At 46.8% G+C, this 21033-nt stretch overlaps 1 protein-coding gene across 4 annotated transcripts in view; it reads right to left on the bottom strand.

The window, feature by feature from the left end:
- The window catches only part of RAF1 (Raf-1 proto-oncogene, serine/threonine kinase), a 355710-nt gene extending 335910 nt beyond the window's left edge, over positions 1 to 19800 (bottom strand). For 2 of the 4 annotated variants that reach the window (XM_085624852.1, XM_085624855.1), the window contains exon 1: positions 19144 to 19411. The gene's annotated coding sequence lies outside the window, so the exon portion shown is untranslated. Of the gene's footprint in view, positions 1 to 19143 lie in introns of all 4 variants that reach the window. The other 2 variants (XM_085624854.1, XM_085624856.1) reach the window with 2 other exon arrangements.
- Between the last annotated feature and the right edge of the window lie 1233 nt (positions 19801 to 21033).

Below are 21033 nucleotides of genomic sequence, written 5' to 3'. Positions count from 1 at the left end.
TTGTTCAACCAACTTGCTACCTTAAGATAGAAGATTTCATGCACTGTCCAACAACTGAAGGATCCTCACTGACCAGGACCTGCTTGTTCTTCCCCTTTTCTTGAGTTCACTCCAGTCACTTACTGTGACATAAGGAAACTTCTGAGGTCCTTCAAAAAAACCCACTTTATCATGGGATTTCTGTAATGTTAAAGTGGTTACCTTGGCATCACGGAACAGTTGTCTCCTACGACTAAGCTAACACTCTCCCTCTCTAGCAAATCAAGCCCTCAGTCATGCCATAATCACTCATATTCTCAAGAAATCTTTGGCGGACCCGGACATCATTATCGAATGCTGTCCTAACTCAGGTCTACCCTGTGCTGCAAAGGCCCTTGAAACAAGTATCAATCATCAACTTTACTCAATTTTGGAATCCAAACATTTTCTCAGTGACTTTGAATGTGGTTCAGGCCCAGAGCGCCCACTGTTCAATTATCTTAGAAGACCTCAGGGCTGCACTTGACACCATTGAGTGCTCCTCAACAGCCTGTCATGCACAGCAGGGATCAGAGACAATTCATGAATTTGGTTTATCTGTTTTCTACAACAACCAGATTAAATTGGGACCATTCCTCTCCATATCGGTCAACATTATATGCAGGGTACTCCCCACCCAAGGCTCAGCATTCTCAGCGAGTCTATACAACGTCTATATCGTCCTGTTTGCCAACTTCTGTAATCTTACAAGATCATCAGACGTAGGACACTCAGATCTACTTCAGATCTGTAGACACTACAGAAAACTCTCAGACGGCATCACTTAGACTAACCATATTCACGCATGGATGCGGACAAGCACTTGAATTGGAAGAAAAAATAGAAATCCTATATTTAGGGCCAGGGAGTTCAGTTCAACTGCCTTTATCTTGCCTTTATATTGGCCACAACCCGTGGCACCCCCTACACACACCCTGGATGACGTCACTGTCGTGGTGTGTTTGACAGTGAACTTGCCTGTAAAGTACAACTCAATGTGGTTTGAAATTCTGCTATACACTACTTACATTTGGCCAGGTGTATTATACAACCTCTTTATGTCTATCAGAAAATTGCTTTGATCGTTTCTGTGGCCATCTCCTGCCTTCTTATTGCAACCGCCTCTACCCTGCGCTCCACAAAAAAACTATTTTAAAGCTCTAGTGCCAATCCCGAGCCATAATGCTCATCTTTAGCGTTGGCCTAAAACAGCATAACCACATCATGCCAGCTCTGAAATACCTCTAGTGGCCGCCAGTAAAGGAAGAGCAAAATCCAAATCCGTGAGTCTCATTCATAAAGGTTTACAAGGAAGAGCGCCGCAGTACAAATGTTGTTTGTCTCTCCATTCCCCCCCCCCCAAGATGCCAAAAGCCCATAAAATATAGCTTACTGTCCATCTGGTCGACTTGTTAAAAGAAATCCTGAGTATGGAACCCATATACATGGCACATGCCTGTGGAACTCTCTATAATTCTTCTCGAAAGCTTAATTGCCTTTTTTAAGCAATGTACATGGCTGTAGGATTTATCATTGAATAACATCACTAGACCTGTAACCGTAATGTGATCAATTCTCTCTTTTCAGTGTATATGAAAAGAGTTTGCGATTGTTCCCCTGTATCAACGTGATACCCCCTGTATTATAAGGGTGAGCATTAGTGATTGGCAATAATACACAATAGTATTATCTGCACATAACTACTTATGAGTTGGATACCAAAAAAGCTTTTCTAATTTGTCATGATAGGTGTCACTATTTGTGGTTTTCAGATACGTTATATATCACGTTGATACAGAGGAACTATCGGAAACTCTTGCTGTATGTAAAAAAACGTTTTGCAATCTAAGTTGGATTGACTGCAGTAGCAAATACAGAATTGTAAAAGAAAGGTCCTGAAGAAAGCCAAGGACAGTCTGTCCAGCCGGCTGAAACATGTCGACTATTTGGTAGCAGTTGCTTCTTGGCACTGCTACATCTTTGCTATTGTTTTTAATGAGGATTGCACGTGATACTTTACATTTGATGGAATCTGCATTTCTCATGCGAATCCTTTTTTAAATATATCAAATTTTTTTGCACTGCACTTACCCACATTTATCTGTGATTCGAGAACAGAGCAGATAAGGTTCTTACTGCTTTCTTTTCCCTCTTTTTTTGCTCTTTCTGCGAATGATCCAGCAGAGGTCACAATTCGCCCAGTATCCCTCTATGATCAAGAGGACAACTGGAGGTTGGTTGGATAACCCAAATGATGGTAATGATCACATTGAAGATTGATGGGTATCCTGAGATAACGAAGGATCATTCTTCTCTTCACTAATTCTTCTTCTTTAAACACTTTTCAGTTGATACCTTGACTAAGATATTTTTCTTTCGCTTTTACTTGAGACACTCTCTATGAGCATACTAGACCCCGGATTACTTGTGTTTTTTGTGAAAATGGTCATGTTACCACGTCTGCTATTTTTTTTTTTTTTTTTTTTTTAAATCAACCGCCTGGTGACTGTGACTCCTTGCTGGTTCTGCCAACTTGATACTTTATTACGCGAATTGACCTGGGATTAGAGTCGACAAAAGGTGTCCTTAGAAACACTGCAGTGTCCCGTAGCTGAGGGTTGCTTGGGAGTGCCGAATTTCGAGTTCTACTTGCTAGCATCTCAAATACAGTGGATTACGCAGTGGTTAGACGGGCTGAAGCAGGAGGAGTTGGGACCGGTGTGATCCTCTGCATATATTACATATAGGTCCTGTGTAGACTACCTATTCACAAACGTGTAACTTTTTTTGTTCCTCTGTCTCACACATATACACACACACAAACAGCTTTATGACACTGGCCCTCACTATCTGAGTAGCAGTGCTACCCTATTCAACCAGTCTAGAGCGCTCCGCTCCAGTACACTTAATTTTGCAATTGTTCCAAGCGTCCGTCACATGCAAACTGGAGCGCGTCCCTTCTTTTACCTTTCGCTCACAATTTCAACCTCCTCCGCCACTCACAATTTTACTTTCAAACAGAAACTGGAGACCTGCCTTTTTTAACAACTGCCACGGTCGTTCTTTCATGTGAACCAACTAATAAATTCTACAATTCATGCGGGGATTGAGTGATGAAGAAATATCGCATCAACTCACAGATCCTTCATAAGTAGCCATCACCAGCAAAATCCTACTAGTAACAACGTGCTGAGGAAAAAATTGGGTAAGTATTGTCAATACAACTAACCTTTTAGAACAATAGTGCAATCCAAGGATGTACCATGCGGCAGTATCATTAATACACTTGGCCTTCACGCCTGGACTTTGCCTGCGGCTCCCAATGAACGTGTCTGAAGATGTTGCGGTAGGATTACTGAAGACAATTTTCCAGGGAACTTTAGATTCTCTGGGCTACAAGGTTGGAGAGGCACTTTTCACTGGATTTAGAAATAGCTGCAAGCCCTTCAAAAGGGGACCACCTCATGGGCAGATGAAGAGCAGCTGGATTTTCAAAAATTCAGCTATGAATTCATACGTTTAATCTGAAATCTAGGGTGAAGGTCAAGATGAGACTCCGTAGCAAACTAGGGTTTTGCATGCCCCCACCATGAGGACGTGTAGGGAAATGGTGTAGCTACGCAAATACCCCTGGTCTCACATCTACTCTCTCTCTCTACCCCTCATTGCCTCACTCAGATAGTAATCATCCCTTTGAATGAATCCTTCCTGAAGTCAGAAGGTGGATCCAGCAGTCCATGGCCCCAAATCAACAAGACCCTGCACACCTTCATTCTCTGATCCCAAAAGAAGAGACGCGCCAGTAAAGTCGCATGTGCACCGCCTAGTACATGGATAATACAAAGCAAGGAAGGGAAACACCCACAATGTCATGTTAGCCCCGCTAGAAACCTGGAGTAAATATTGCCAGGGGTTGCATGCCACATGAGCCCTAACTACCTTGGGTGGACTCATCCATACGCTAAGGTGGCATGGGCCATCACCATATTTTTATCGAGTTACCACGAACATGGAGTCAAGAGCACCCAGATGCAGGGAGACAACAGGGAATGGCCAACTACCATTTTTCTGAAGCAACCGATGGGGTGTCAAGAGAGAGTAGCATCTGTGCACAATTTTTTCATGAGTGTCTCTTTGTGGTTATTAAAGTTGCACTTGTACGTGAATAAACAAATAGTTTGGAACTATTGCAGATGGCAGTGGTGCACTGTTGATGGCACAGATAACAGCGCTGAAGGACCGCGCCTCAGATTGTACTGAACAAGCTCTTTTGAAGAAATTCAAAAGTACTGCGAATGACATACCACTTAAATTTCAGTCATATGTTCATGGTTACACCAGAATATGTTGTAGCAACAAGTTCTTGCCAGGATTGGTTACCCCTGCAAACGTAGGTGGTAGGGACTATTGTATGCTGTACTGTAGTGTATTGGCAACAGCAAAGATGGTCACCTTATGTGGTACTGTAAAAAAAGATGTGGGCTCAAAAGTGAATGAAATCAGAAGACACTCATTCCCATGGTCCCGTTTTCACAATGCTCTCAGGCGGGACAGCTGTTGATGCACTGGTTAGAGGGTGAGGAAGAGCATACAAGCAAACAAGCATTCTGTTAATCGCTTGGGGGCTTTCATCCACTAATTTCAAATTGAACGTGAGAAGAATTCTGCAAAAGGTAAGATTTGTTTTCTGCCCTCATCTATATTCCCAACTCTTCTCTCATCCTCTTTAGGTCAAGCGTGGGCAGCGCATGCGCTGCTCTGCGATCCATGCTGTATTGGAGTACGTATTTGAAGCCCCGCCCACTCTCCGCCCATATTTGTCATTAGCTTGTGTGATTGTCCTTTGTAAATACTGACTTCTGATTCGTTTTTAGGCTTGTTAGTCCCTCCTTAGTTCCGCCTTTTCTTCATTTGTAACCTCCCATGAGGACTGGCCCTTTGAGTTCCGTTGTTACACGGTACGTCTTCTTTAGTCTGTAAGCACTATTTTCTTTAGTGAGTTTCTCTTACTGTAGGAGGGTCTCTCAGGTGCAGTTATGACCACCGGCTTATCTATTTAACTCATAGCAAACGGGGAGCTCTTCAGGGGCCATGGGGGTCAGAAGGGGGCACCTCAGCAATGCCTTCAAGCATTTGGGATACAATAGGTCTCACATTTGCGAGAGTTTTAGCTATTCGCATTGTAAATTACACTGCCTTTTATTTATATTTTAAAAACCAAAACATAAATAAAAGGCATTGTCATTTACTATGCCAATAGCTCAAACTTGTGTAAATGCGAGACCTATAGCATTGCTGATGCTTGTTAGCCTCCCCTGCGTGTCAAGACGACAGACTCTACCCTCAGTTTGTTTCCTAATCACTTCGCAGTATGGGGCATAGGGTGCCACAACTGTACATCACCTGGATAGACGATTTCCATGGCTTTATGGAGGCTTGAAGTGGAAGGAATACTCCAAAATGATTTGCTATATTCTTTGAATGTGACTAGTTGAGGGCATGGTACTGCATACAATAAATTCTGCATGCACCTTAGGGCCTACCAGTGACTGATCTTTTACGAGCTCTGTTGGGGAGATCGGGAGGCGTCTTTCACTGCAGGACCCAACCCAGCCTGCACCGGAATGTGATGCCTGCCTTGTAACTGACAGGCTGAGTGTGCAAGGCACACGCACCCACTTCACCCGCCCACAGGCTGCTTCCCTGTTTTAACATGGCTCCCTCCTCCATCGTTGACATTGCGAGGAGGGACATATCAAAACTGCGGCAAGATCATACATGTTTCAGGATCTCACTACTAATTTGTAATAAGTTATTACATGCGAGTAGTGTCATCATTTTCTTAGTAGTGACATGTCCTGTGGTCAGGATGCACATGCAAAAAGAAAATCTACATTATTGGGATATTTGCATCGCCCACCTACTATACTTTAATATTACTATCACCCACTTACTATATTTTAATATTACTAACTTTTTCTCCTCCTCATTTTGCCCCAACATCGGAGTTGTTCTAAAATAGCTAGATGAACTCTTGTTTGCCTTGAAACTTTGCATTGGTTCTTCAAGAGCTATTCCAGCTTTAGTTTATTACCTCTAAAGCACATTGACACCTAATATGGGGAAGAGCCACACCAGATAAAAATCTTAAACATATATTTGCATTGCATGTCCTGTGAGGTGGTAGGAGCGTATTCGTTGATAACAAAACCAGTGTTGTTTACACTATGACCTCAAATCATGCACCGGTTATGGCTACACCTCCATGGGAACATCAAGAAGGGGAGAAACGAGTAGCAAAAGTGTATTTGGGTGCAATGCACTTTGGGCCGTTACTAACAACACAGCATGTGTATTTGCTATTGGTAAGTTGCTGTAATACAGCTTACAATCAGCTTGGCAACACATTGCCTTTGGGTAGCCCGGGTTCCCATCACATACCGGGGTCTGATTCAGTTTTGTGAAGGTGTGCTTTCATAATGGTGAACATGTCATTTGCAATTAATTGCAGTCTTCTGGTCAAAGGGCTGTGCCAAATGACTTCTGCAGGTCGTTGGTTGTTTTATGGGCGCATTGGCCTGCAAACGTGTGCATATTAAGTAGCACTGCTATTGCAAGGGTTCTTACTGTGCCCCACAGTGAATCATTACTGAAACCCGAGGATCCCGACTTGGGGGGCCGATTACGAGTTTGGCGGTCCAATTGACTGCCAAATCTGTGGTGGCAGTGTGGCTACTGCTGCACAGGCGGTCCGACCGCTGTATTACGAGTTGGGCAGTCGGACTGCCATAGGACCGCTGCCATCGACAGAGATCTGCAATCCCTGGCGCTCTGCAGCGGTCTGAGGCTCGCAATATGCTGGTGGTGCTACAAGTTTCCTCACCGCCACAGTTTTCATGGCGGTGAGCCCGCCATGAAAGGTGTAGTGGTGAGGAAACTAAGGCCCCCTGTTGCCTCAAGGGCAGGGTATACATGCAGGGGGGCACATGTTGTGCCCCTCTGTATGCATGCACCCCCAGTTCCAGAACAGCATGGACTTAACAGTCCATGACATGCAGGAACATGCTGTGGCGCTCCCATTGCGGTGCCTGTTCAAGGCTCAGACATGAGCCTTTGAAAGGCTGCACCGCCGCAGGTCCGCCCGACCTGTATTTCAATCGGAATACAGCGTGCGGTCAGACTATGGGTTTGGCGTCTTGGAGCGGAGCGCTGGTGTGGTGGCCCACTCCAACACAGCCAAACTCGTAATCAGGCCCTCAGTCACTATTGGAAGTCGGGGCCCCTAGTCTAAACCATTTCTATGATTTGAACCTCAAAACAATACACAAACATATAAAAAAACGCCCAAAAATGTGAATATTTAGTTTAATTCACAATCAAATTTGGAAGATTTCAAATTTCTACTTTGCTTCTTATTTGTGTATGCTTTATTCATTTAAATGTATTAATTATAATATTATTTAATTTTGTAAAACATATGCCCCCCTGAAGAGTCCTTGCGGACCGGACCCCTGGGGCACCCGGACCATCAGTTAAGAACCACTGTGCTATTGGATGCCTTAACAGCCAGTTAGCTGTATTGCTGGGTTGAACTGGATGTATGTTCAGAGTTCTGTCATAAATGTCCTTTTGTAAGGTGGCGTCTGGTACCTGTTAGTAGGCAGTGCGGTTGTGAGTACATTGACACCCAAAACACAAGGCATGCCTGTGAAGCCAGATTCACCGGAGAGTTTCTTGGTAATGTATGAAAGAGGTTTAGTGAAAATCAACGGAACTCATTTTATCCACCTTAGAAGGGTAAAAGGCTGAGTCACCCCCTTCAGGACTTAAATGCATGGCCATGGTGTTGTAACCCAAGCCATGCTGAGGCCGCTGGAATAGAGGCTGGGGTGACCCACTATGAAGGGGGGGGGGGGGGGGGCTTCCAGGTTTTAGCATCGTGGATTAAACATATTCAGAGAAGAATAATGAAGGGAGCGGTAAAAGAATATAAAATAGTGCATTTTGTTAGTTTTTCTTTGACAGAAAATAAAACATGCACCCTTTGTTTTTAGCCCATGAAAAAATACAGGCTGTAAATTTGGTGTTTACATATTCCGACAGGCAGACTCCGCCTTGTCCTCACAACAAGCCTCGAAGCACCTGATGTTTTGGTAACAGTGGCCTGGCCAACCCGGGAATGTTCCAGCTTCATGTGAACTCTTTCACGGCAGGTTATCAAACAACCAGCGAAGGCAAGATACATTTCAGGTCCCACAGACTTGGGTTTGGAAAACCCCACTTGCCCAGTGCGGCGCTTATGATCTGTGTGTATTTAGCGGCTAGAGGCCGTACACTGTGTGCTGTATGCAGGCAGCAGCGGCGTATCTGCGCTGCATTATGTGGTGTGTGTCCTTCAATTAAGTCAAAAGCTTTCATTTCACAGCACACTGTCACTCGGGCGGGCTTTTATCTGAGGTAATGAACGGGAATGCCTCAGTTAGGAGTCACGTGGTGCGGTGCGTACATTAACTGTTTCCATACTAGACAAACGTTCGTGGTGGCTCATCGTATTACCGAACACTATTTTCTGAAACAATAACTGGAGCTGCTTTTAAATAATGGATATTTTTCAAAAACGTGAAGTTATTTACAAATTAGGACTCATTCGCAGGTTGCCTGGAATTGCTGGGGGGGGGGGGGGGCTGTCCAAGTAACACCGCGATAACCCTATTTTATGGGCAGCAGTTGTAGCGACAACTCAATTTCTATTCGTAGGGCAAAGCATGCAAGGACTTTGAGACATGGCAACATTCGACCACAAATAAAAGTCCAGTATATGATAATACCAGGAACTTTATTAGACAGGAACGCATCCAAATGTTCAAAATTTCTCAATATAAGGTTGGTAAATAATATTGACGTGTACAACTCTTCGAAATGTATTGTTCATGCTGTTATAGACGAACTTGCTATTGTGTTATTGCACGACAGTAAGATGTAGCAATGTAGTCAAATTGCATATGTTATTACATAAGCATATATCTAATGACCAAAATTACATAATAAAAATAAAAGCAATAGAAAGAAATCACTGTATAAAGTATAGACCGCAAAAACAATTAGAAACCCCTTTGTTCGCGATCGTTGTCGTCAGTACATAACTTCATCACCCTCCCTCGTGTATTTAACTCACTGATCACATGACCAAAGATTTAAGCACTAAACAAAAATTAAGACTAATCCGAGCCTCCGTTTCTTCCTCATTCACTTGTTACTGTCACCATGTACATACTCTGACTCCGTCCATCTGTATGGGATCGGATACAGCCAGTGCTTTTAATGAGCCGGTACTGTCCGGCACTAAGTACTGACACTTTTTTAGGTCTCGGCTGCGAAGGCTGCGCTTGCGCAGTCTAGCTCCGAGATTTAATGACTTGGAGAAGAGGGGCTTGAACCCACCCCTCTTCTCCCCTGTTCTCCAATGGCTGGCCTCTTGAATGCTGGCCAGCCATTGGAGAAGAGGTCAGTCATTCCAATTAGGCCCCGTCCTTTTCGGATCGGGGGGCGTGTTTTTTGCAAGAAGTCTCATTCTCTCCTCCAGCCAATGGCTGGAGGAGAGAAAAGACAAACACGCCCCCGAATCCGAAAATGCCGCTACCTTTCTCCGAGGCATTTCTGCTCTGCCTCGGAGAAAGGCGGTGGTGTCTTCCGGTGCCCTCGGCTTGTTTTGATGCTGTTAACCTCCAGGCTGAGCTGAATGGATTGGCTGCCCGCCGCGTCACTCTCGAAAAGGACATGGTACAGCCTACATCGGAGTCTCATTCGTCGATCTAGAAAAGGGACCCATTATCAAAGGAGTCTGCTGTAGAGTGGTTTCAGAACTGTGGATGCTAGGCGTGCATGTCAGAAGGTGACTGAGAAATACGCAACAGTAGTTGCGAAAAAACAAGACAACGTTCAGCAAACAGAATGTATACAATTTACACACATCAGCAGTCATTTATAAGTGGCAGGTATCTATTTTAAAAAGTTGGAACCTTTTAACATTTAAAAATGTCGTATCGCTGTATACGTGAATATAACTATTTCATTGAAGCTATGTTTCAATTTAATTTGATCTGTAATTTAATAAAATGTTTCGTGTGTGTCTGCTGTCGATCATTGACTCGTTAAAGATGGCGACTTCGCAAGGGAGAGCAGTGGCTGCAGACAGGGCTTTAGTCCGCTCTCTATGTCTACATCGCGGGCTCTACTCGAAGTGTTGTCGGTTGGGGGTGTGCTCGAGCGCTGGGCCCGGTCTGTGGTGGTTGCGAATTGGGCAAGGGGTCGGGGACTAACGGGAGAGGGCAGGAGTGGACGCCCGGGGGAGTGGCCCACTCCGCACTGACACGTGGTGCCGGTTCAGGAGGTCCCAAGGGGGCCAGAGCCAGCAGCCTTCGGGCGGACATGAACGTACCCCGGGGCATGTGCGGGACGAGAAGTGACCAAAAGAACGGGGCGGACAGCAGCTTTTGAGTGCCGCCCCCTGTCGGTGACTGAGCCGCCAGCATAGCCGCAGCCATGTTGGCTATCTCTGCATCGGAGAAGGTGGACGGATTCACGCGCAAATCCCTGCGCAAGGTGCAGCGCCAGAAGCGCTCCCAAGGCTCGTCGCAGTTCCACAGTCAGGGCAGTGTGGTGGAACTCTCACCACTGCCGCAGCTCCGAGGTTAGGGGGCCTTGTGGGTGTACTGTGCAGTGCGATAGGGGGCTTGTAAGGCGCTTCCACTCAGTATTATAGTATAATTGTACGTCCTCCCTAGCACTGCTTAACAGGTAAACTCAGTATGTGATGTGTGAGTAGTTTATCCAGTATTGTTCTCGTATCTATAGTTTACTGCCCCTCACAGTATTAGTTCCGGTCTGTCATTTCCAAAATACAGGAAAGAGCAGACTATGCTTTATATGATCAACGATAATTTGAGGATCAACGGGATTATTGACGCAATTCTTGCATCCCCAAGTTTGATTCGAGGTCTAACCGGTTAATGAAGAACAACTAAGGGGCATATTAACAAGCCAGGCGATAGAATTATTGCCGCTTTAGCGGCAGAAAACTGCCGCTAAAACGGCGATAATGGGCTTGATAATATGCCCTATGGAATTCCAATTGAAGCCCAAGTTAAATGTGAAGGACATCTAACCTGAGCTTGAATTGGAATTCCATAGAGCATATTATCAACCCATTATCGCCGTTTTAGCGGCAGTTTACTGTCGCTAAAGCGGCGATAATTTTATGGCATGGCTTGTTAATATGCCCCTCAGTAACTAGACGAACATTTCACATTATAGGCTTAAAACCCTGCTGTATACGTCTAGGTTAGTGCTTGAGTGGACGGGGATGTCAAATCAAGTTCTCATGTACAAGCTGACACCGTGTGTTTGAGATGCAATTTTTTATATATATATATATGTAAATATGAGTATTTGCTGGGGGACGCCGTGTTCACTCTTCTGTCCTCTTAGGTACAGACAGGCCAGTAACACTTTGCGCCCGAGATTACTACATCATGTGGCTCTTGTATTGTTCATTCCTAGTGGTACATCTAGATGAAAGGTGTCCCGGCATGGAGGCCTAGTTTTGAGAAAACATGGATTGTGGACGATCTCCTTACTTGACCTACTGAGTTGGAGCTTGCTGGCGGTGTGTAAAAGCCTGTACTGCTCAAAGAAAGCATCCTTTCACCAGCACGTCTTTAAACCCCCAAATATGGCTGAGTTGGTAGCGTGCATTCTAACCACGCTCTCTGAAAATAGCACGAGTAATGACGGACCTTACTAAATCCACCTATTTATTTTATTGTTCCATGGTCCTGGCACCAGCTCCTGCCACAGTATGAATTGATAAGAGGTGTATACCATTTCTTCTCTTGTGTGTAAGCGGACACCCTAGCCATCTGTAGTCGATACATTGAGATAGCGATGTTTTCTTTTCAAAGCAAGGGGTACCGAATACACACGCCCCAACCTGTCGGTGTGCTGGCAAAAGTCCAGTTTCTCACTCCTTGCATTTTGATACCTTACCAGTTGTCTAACAAGTGTCTGGGATACCACAGGGCTCACTAACACCCCACCTGCTCCCAGAACCTCGTGTGAAAGTTCACATCCTTGTGTTTGTATCCTTATAATTGACTGGCACAGGATGAGACACGACACTCGCAACTTTGCTACAGTAGAAGCTATTATTATGCTTCCACCTGAAACACTGCCTTCTACAGGGCCAATTAGGTTGTGTGCTTGATGCCCATTACCTCCCCTTATGTTGTCATTCTAGACATCACAAACGCAGCCTTTAAGCCATTGTAAACAGATATTGACATTTCAGGCCTCTACAGTGTACGTGGCACTCTAGAAATCATATATAGCATGCTGTTTGAGTTAATTCACATGCTCGTTGAGTCATCAAACTCACTCAAGTACTTGCTTTCATCTATAATTTGACTATTCTAGCACAGCTTTGTATTAAAATGGGACATAAAAAAGCGGTGTCTGAAACGCCCTATACAGGCGCAAACGCAACTGTTAAAGAACGCCCTGAAAAACACTAGCTGTAGTGTATCGGGTATTCCCAAATAATGTATTTCTAGATTGTGCCAAAGTTAAACCAATTCCTATTGCCCATTACGATGATTTTGCCATGCTACCCAACGTGCTTCACACCTCGGAGATGTCTTGTCAACTTACTGTTTCTAACCCCCTGCTTCCGCCCATTAATGAACATAATCAGTAATCCAATAATTTAACAGACCATGCGTGTGCATGATGTTTTTATTTTATTCTCTCAAACCACCGGGTGTGGTCTACACCTGTTAAATACCCTGGGGCAGATTCACAAGAACTGACGCATCTGCATATTAGCAGAGATGCGTCAGTTAATTTGCATCACGTTAAAAACCCCTTGCGCCACCATGGATGCGTCACATTCACAATGCCGTGCACCGTGGCGCAAGGATTGACAGATGCGTGATGCATCCATTGGCATAGAGGCAACACATTGCTGGAGTCATGTCGCAAGCACGACGCAACTCCAGCAATGCTTCAGAATGCCTATTTCTATTATGCTGTCCCTCCTTGCGCCTGCTTCAAGCAGGCGTAAGGTTTTGACTCGGTGGCGTCGTAAAAGTGACTTGGTTAAATCTTATAGATTTCACTGAGTCGCTTTTACGTAGCTTTCTTGCGTCGATATGCCCACTCTGATACATTATACCTCAAGCAGGTATGTGGTGCAGGGCTTTACAACGCGATGCATCTCCATAGATGTGTCACGTTGTGAATGTGGCGCATTGTTTACGATACTGCTGCTTCACAAAAGTGACGCAACGGTGGCGTAAAAGTGTTGCAAGGGGCTTGTAAATCTGGGCCCCTAGTTGTTGCAAAAAAGCTAGAAAAGTTCCCAGTTTTCTGAAATTCATAAATAACATCGCATCACTACTTTATTAGGAATTTGAAGCGCCATATAAATGCTGGTGTGCAGTACAAATGAATGTTTCATCAAACATGGGTAGTTGCCTTGGCCTTCAATGTGTGCACCATCTTCTGTGTAGTTATTGCTAGTAAGTAATCGCGCTTCAGTTTTATAACACATGACTAGGTTTTGTTGTAATTTTGTTTTTCCATTGTTTTGAAAAGAACGGTAATAAATCGCTTGGTATGTCAGCTTACCTCACAAAATGTAGAGGCGTTGTACATTCGTGTAGTTTAATTTCAGCTCAACCAAAAACATCACACGTGTTCTTAGTAGTATTCAGAACAACACTTCACACTTTCTCAAAAGTGGCTAGCTGATACTTGTGGCTCTCCATTGATCTTTTGAAATTTCAAAGGGTTCATACACCTGATTTTCACTTCAAAAGAATAGTATGTTGGTCATGAGCAGGGTTTCACAGCTAATATTGCAAAATTAAATACCTGCCTTCAACCTATACCCACAGTAGGGAACCGTGATTTGGGCCACACGCATAAGAGATCTATAACAGGTGTCCCTCATTGGTAAAGTTGGAAAACTAGATCTGATGAACACAAATTTGCTTAGCCAACTTTCACTTTGGGGTTGCTGTTCGAACAGGCTGTGACTACGTTTCCATAATTGAATATACCCGCTTGATGCCCTGAAGATGCTCATTCTAAGTCAGTGGTCTTCTATATCCTTATAGAATATTATGTTGTAGTTTGAGGCAGATATGTGTGATAGTGGCGCTAGGTAAGGCTGTAATGCAAAAGGTTTATAAAGGATAGCGAGACTTTGGCGGTACTGGTGTTTTCTACGCAAGATATTTTTCTATACCGAGTGTTGTCAGCATTGGGACTGCTTTTGACAGCTTAAGCTATTCACATTGTAAATAACAATGCCGTTTCTTTAACCCCTTCGCTGCGGCGGAAATTCCGCCGCAGCGCTGGGGGGTGCGGGGGGGCAACGCGGTGGCGCGGTGCTCATGACGGAGCCACTCCGTCATGAGCCACGGTTGGGCTGTGCTCATGACGGAGTGGTTCCATCATGACTACGCCCACGGCGCTAATCGCCCGCACAGGCGGGGAATTAGCGCCGCGTGGGCGGCGCGGCCGCCAACGGCCGCAGCATGACGGAACCACTCCATCATGAGCACACGGCAACCGTGGCTCATGACGGCGTGGTTCCGTCATGAGCACGGAACGAGTTAAAATGTTTTAAAAACAAAAACAAACAAAAATAATATCATGAGCAATGCCAATAGCTCTAACTTTAACAATGCCGAGACCATTGCATTGTAAATGCTTGTTATTTTTAGAGGGAGAGTACCTGCACTTCTCAAGCGAGGCGTAATACTTTTAATTGGAGAGCACCGGCACTTCTCAGAAACAAGGAGGTACTCTGATATAGAGTACCTGCACTTCTATTTTCCATTTTTAAGCCCTGGATACCGCATACTTTCACCGCTACGAAATGGTAAAAGCACGTCATCCGAGTTCACTTATCTGCAGGTATAGCGCTGAGGAACATTCTTAAAGTGTTCGCAGAGAACAGCGCTTCGTTAAAGACCTGGTCAGTTCAAAGTTATTTACGTGGCAGCCGGGAACAGAGCGCTACAGTACTACAAACTGCCAACGAAAAGCACGCACAAGACAGAATCTACTTCAAGATAACAAATACAATAATTGTGCGGGGTTACCATTGCTCATATGACCAGAGACTGCAACTCCTAAGCCCTGTACATAAAAGGCGTCACCTATTACACTGACGTAATAGAGCTCAACTAACGGCTTCGGGAGAATGAAGAGCTGTGTCTGCCCTGCTGGGACTCGACCTTGTGACCTGTAGGTCACGCCCGAGGTCGCTTCACACGCCGAGCCATCAAGCCGGCTCACCAATTAAATTCGATGACGACATTTCAGCTGTAGCCAGACGTGAGGGGGTAACGTTGCGAACCCTGACAGCAAAACACGAGCTTTAAAGTACCACGGAAGATACTGTCCGTCACAAAATGCACATCATCGCCAAAAACAATAAACCATATGCGCTGGAAACACTTAAGGAATTAGGACACTGACCACAAAGGAACATACCGCGGCCATTCTAGGCGCATACATGAAAACATGGACACGGCAATACGTTCACAGCACTTCATCAGCAAACAGTTTATTGCAATGTAAGGAACGAGGCGCTTTTAAAAAAAAATATTAGTAAAGAATGTGTCCATGAAACCAAGCTAGTTTTGGGGAGGAACTGGAAGCGCGTGCAGCAGGTGTGGTGACGTCGGAGGTTTCAACTATAGGGCTAAGTGTGGGTGGGAAAGAGCATGGGCACAGATGGGTGATGAAAACACTGGGCAAGAAGAGGGATGACTAGGACGGCAGATGAGCACACGAGACAGGAAGGGTGATGAAAATACATGACAAGCAGAGGGATGAAAACAGAGGGGTGCAGGAGCAGCGAGGAGTGGCAGATGAGCGCACGGAGTGGAAAACGGGGGACAGGAAGGAGTGATGAAAACGCAGGCCAAGGAGAAGGGTAATGAAAACACCGGCAATGAGAGGGATGAGACCAGAGGGGTACAGGGGGCAGATGAGCACACAGTGGAAACGGGGCAGTAAGGGGTGATGAAAACACAGAACAAGAAAAGGGGTGATGAAAACACCGGGCAAGGAGAGGGATGAATGAGAACAGGGGAGGGGGCGGGGTGTGCAGGTGCAGCGAGTAGTGGCAGAAGATCACAAAGAGTGGAAAACATGGGACAGGAAGGGGTGATGAAAACACCAGACAAAGAGAGGACGAGAACAGAGGGTGGCAGATGTGTGCACAGAGAAGTGGAACACGGGGGGGCAACAAAAGGCGATGAAAACACCCGGCAAGGAAAGGAGAACAGATGGTAGCAGGGGAGTCGAGGAGTGGCAGATGAGAACACAGAGTGCAACATCGGGGGCAGGAAGGGGTGAAGAAAACACAGGGCAAAAAGAGGGATGACTACAGGGGGGGGCAGATGAGCACACAGAGTGGAACACAGGAAGTTGTGCTTATAATACAGGGAAAGGAGGGGAGAGGAACAGAAGGATGCTGGGGTGGCATATGTGTGCACATAGGAGTGGAACACGGGGGCAGGAAGGGGTGATTAAAACAGGTTATGGAGAGGGCTGAGAACAGAGGGTTGCAGGGGCGGCAATTAGTGGCAAATGAGCACACAGGAACAGTAGGGAGTGATAAAAAAAAACACAGGGCAAGGAGCGATATGAGCACAGGGGATGTAAGGGGGCGAATGAGCACACAGAATGGAAAACAGTGGACATGAAGGGGCAGGGCTTTAAGTGGGCCGGGTCCTGCTGGTGTTCAGCACCAGCAGTTCTAAAAGAACAGGTGCTGAGACGGGTCCCTAACAGTTTTTTCATCCCAATTAAAGCCCTGGGAAGAGGTGGCACAGGGCAATGAAAGGGACTGGAACATATGGATGCTGGGGCAGCGAGGAGTGGCAGATGAGCACACAGGGGACAGACAGCAAGGGGTGATGAAAACACAGGGCAAGGAGAGGGATACCAGGGCGGCAGATGAGCATGCAGAGGGGTGGGATACAGGGGGGCATGAAGGGGTGAGGGAAACACACACAGGGACGGAGAAGCAAAACAGCACTGGGAGGGGGAACAGAAGGTAGAGAGTAAGGGGGAGGGGCAGAAGGTTCAGTAGGTGACAACAAGAGACTGCTCCTTAAAAGTGGCGGATAGCATGCAGCACAGCGGGCAAGGGAAACCGTGAATATAGGACCAAACCACTCAGAGGGTAAGGGGGAAATAAGCCACAGGGGACAAAGGTGAAGGCGGCAGCAGGTACAGGCAGGAGCAGGTAAAGTGTGTGAGGGCAGCAGGAGCCCCCAAGGTAAAGTCCGCCGTAAGCACAGAGGGTAAGGGCAGCAACATGCACAGAGGGGAATAAAAAGTCGAGAGATCCTTAAGAGGCATGGGTAGGATACAACACAGCGGGTAAGAAACAGCTCGGTGCTTACGGGCATGCACAGCAGCTACAGGGAAAAGCAGACACTAGCACGTACACGCAGTAAGAGCAGCAGGAACCCCAGGGCAGCAGAAGACACACACACAGGGTGAGAGCAGCAGAAGACACACACACACAGGGTGAGAGCAGCACAAGACACACACACACAGGGTGAGAGCAGCACAAGACACACACACAGGGTGAGAGCAGCACAAGACACACACACAGGGTGAGAGCAGCACAAGACACACACACAGGCTGAGAGCAGCAGAAGACTCGCAGACAGTAAGGGCAACAAAAGATACAGTGTGTAAGGGCAGCCGAAGGCAGAGGGTAAGGGCAGCAAAAGACACACACAGGCTGAGAGCAGCAGAAGACACGCACACAGGCTGAGAGCAGCAGAAGACTCGCAGACAGTAAGGGCAACAAAATATACAGTGTGTAAGGGCAGCAGAGGGTAAGGGCAACAAAAGATACAGTGTGTAAGGGCAGCCGAAGGCAGAGGGTAAGGGCAGCAAAAGACACACACAGGCTGAGAGTAGCAGAAGACTCGCAGACTGTAAGGGCAACAAAAGATACAGTGGGTAAGGGCAACAAAAGACAAAGAGGGTAAGGCCAGCATTAGACACATTAGGCAAGAGCAGCAGAAGACACACGGGGCAGCAGAAGACACACGGGGCAGCAGAAGACACACGGGGCAGCAGAAGACACACAGGGCAGCAGAAGACACACAGGGCAGCAGAAGACACTGGGCAAGGGCAGTAGAAGGCACAGATGGTAATGTCGGCAGAAAGGGTAAGGGCCGCAGAAGACATATAGAGGAAGGGTAGCTGAAAGCTCAGGAGGTAAGGGCAGCCGAAGACACAGTGGGTAAGGGCAGCCAAAGACAAAGTGGGTAAGGGCAGCCAAAGACAAAGTGGGTAAGGGCAGCCAAAGACACATAGGGCAAGGGCAGAAGGTAATGTTGGCAGAAAGGGTAAGGGGCGCAGAAGACATATAGAGGAAGGGCAGCTGAAAGCTCAGGAGGTAAGGGCAGCCTTAGAGCCAGAAGAGGACAGGCGAATACGGAAAGGGTAAAGGTCAGCAGAATATAGAATTGATAACTTAGGGAGATCATTAAGGTATGAAAGTCAACCAAGGCAAGTAAGAGGCCCGCAATATGCTGGAAGGAGAATGCACAGTGTGAGGGAAGCTTAGCCAGATAGGACACAACGCAGGGGACGTAACGTGCTGTCAGGTCTCCACTTCAAAGAACACACAAACAAGGTCCTGCCTGCCGACCAAGTTTTCGGAACATATTATACTCCAGTGGTCTACCCGTTCGGCACAGGTTTTCACTTTTGAACAAATCTAGTCAACAAAACCCTGTATCAGCACTTCGTTTGCTCAGTTTTCGTTCAGTTCTGTGCACTGAAATATGGTCCTGCGTCGGTCACAGCTCCTAAAGCTCCGAGCCTGCAGCCATTTCTGTGGTTCCTGCCCGCGGTGGTGCCAGGCAGAAGCAGCCCTGCTCTGCCCGGGAGACCCCGCTGTAGTGGGTGGGGGTGTCCGGACAAGGGGAGAGGAGTCAGGGGAGGTTCACCAGCCAAAGGGGGTAACACTCGGATCTCTAACCCCGGTCCTCAGGAGGGGGCTGAGCCTCGATCACTCACCTCACTCCGCGAGACAGTCCCTTCTCCCTGGTGGCGGGGGCAGCGCTGCGGGTGAACAACGGCCAGACAGGGCCGGGAACCCCGGGCGGGAGGCGCACAAAGTCCCGTCCTCCGGCCGCCGCACGGATCTCGGCGTTCCTAGTTCCACGCAATCCCGGATCGGCGCACTCCGGTTCCACAGCGCCTCACACAGACGGAGATCGGCTCTCTCCAGCGGGCCCCACACTCCCTGGGCGGCCAGTCACAGTCCCGGGGCCACCGCGCCTCCGCCTCCTCCAGCCGACGCCGCGGTGCAGTCAAGCACCGCCCGCTCTCCTCCCCTCCCCCGCCCGCCCAGCCTGTTGTCTGGAGCAGGAGGAGGGTCCGGCGCTCGCACTCAACTCCGGCTCCTCGGGAAAGCTTGCCTTCGCCGAAAATGGCAGAGTGGATGGAGCTCCCGGCCGCAGCTGCCCGAGGCCCGGCGGGGATCAGCAGTGCATCTGAAGGAGAGGGCACCCGGGTGTCAGTGCACTCTGCGCTAACGACCCGCTTTAGATCTGACCAGGGCGAACCCCCTTCGTGCGCTGCATTACAACATGTACCACTCACTTGACAGCATAAACCACTACAGCTAATCTTCATCGCCGCAGCGAGCCTCAGGCACCCGAGTCTGTGTCCACCACCAACCACAACCGCTAAACTCGAGCCACAAGCAGAGTCCACAACCACAGACATCCTTAACATAGCATCTGGCTTCGTCAACCATAGCCATCCACAAAAGTGGCGGCCGGTGACATTTGAAAGTGGTATGGCGTAAAAGTTTGTACTGAGTGAGCAAATCCAAAAAGCCTGACCGGCATAAGGGTTTTTGGGGGGATTCTCCTCCTGAGAACGGTTTGAAAAAAAGAGTGGGTAAATAATGCACTTTTAAGCAAATTTGAGAAATCAATAAGTTTAATAAAGCTTGTGAACGTGTAGTTATGACAGCAGAGTTACCTACAAAGGCCATGGATCAGGAAGGCCCACCCCCCCCATGGAGCGGGGGAGGGGCAACAGGCGGTTTAACTTACACTCAGGGCTTTAAGCGTAACCAATCCAATGGCTACCTTTAGCCCAGACCTTTCAAAGAGAGAAAAACTCCTGTGGAATGACAGATTGTAACTGGTGCTGGTGGAAAGCGCATTGGGTGGAGTCCATATAAAACTGCAAAAGCGGTGTTCTTATGGTCGCAAGTTCGAATCCCGGCTATGGATGCTAGAAACCCATAGATGTGCTTGTTTAACGCTATAAAAAAACTCACCCGTGTATTTAATGCCTCGGGAAGGATGTAATTGAACAAAAAAAAAGTTTTGCTTTACTGTGCTACCTCTTGCCACAAATGTCATCACAGCCGTGCTGCTCTGTGGAAACATTGAGCTTGCTGGATGGCATCACAGAGCGTGATTCCTTTTCTATAATTAATGTCGGTAAGGCCCAGAGGTAACAACACAGTGGACTGGAATTAGCGGCACAACATATTACTTAAATATTATCTAATTCCCTTTGCTCTCTAATTAAATTGTGCTCTTTTTGGTTTCCATTATCTCAAATACTTATGATATCTAAAATAATCACCATGTGCATCTCATGGGTGTGGAATTTAATAGAATATCTATTTATCCATGGGGCAGGTTGCTTCATAAATCTAGTTGTCCTGTAACAAAATACACTTGTCCCTTTGGTGCCATGTACTGTGGCGACAAATTATGGCTGCAATCTCCTTATATAAGAGCTCTGATATAGCCTCTCTGATTTTGCCAGGGCTCATACCATAGCAGTGTTTGAATACTAACAATCCCCTTATGTTGCCACGTTTCCGCACATCTACATACTGGGGCTGAAGGTAGTGTTAAGCAAAAGTTCCAGGGGTGA

This window comes from Triturus cristatus, chromosome 9 (genome assembly GCF_964204655.1).
Source record: "Triturus cristatus chromosome 9, aTriCri1.1, whole genome shotgun sequence".
Taxonomy (NCBI): domain Eukaryota; kingdom Metazoa; phylum Chordata; class Amphibia; order Caudata; family Salamandridae; genus Triturus; species Triturus cristatus.
The sequence above is the reverse complement of the archived record's forward strand: the minus strand, read 5'-3'. Positions and strand labels throughout refer to the sequence as shown.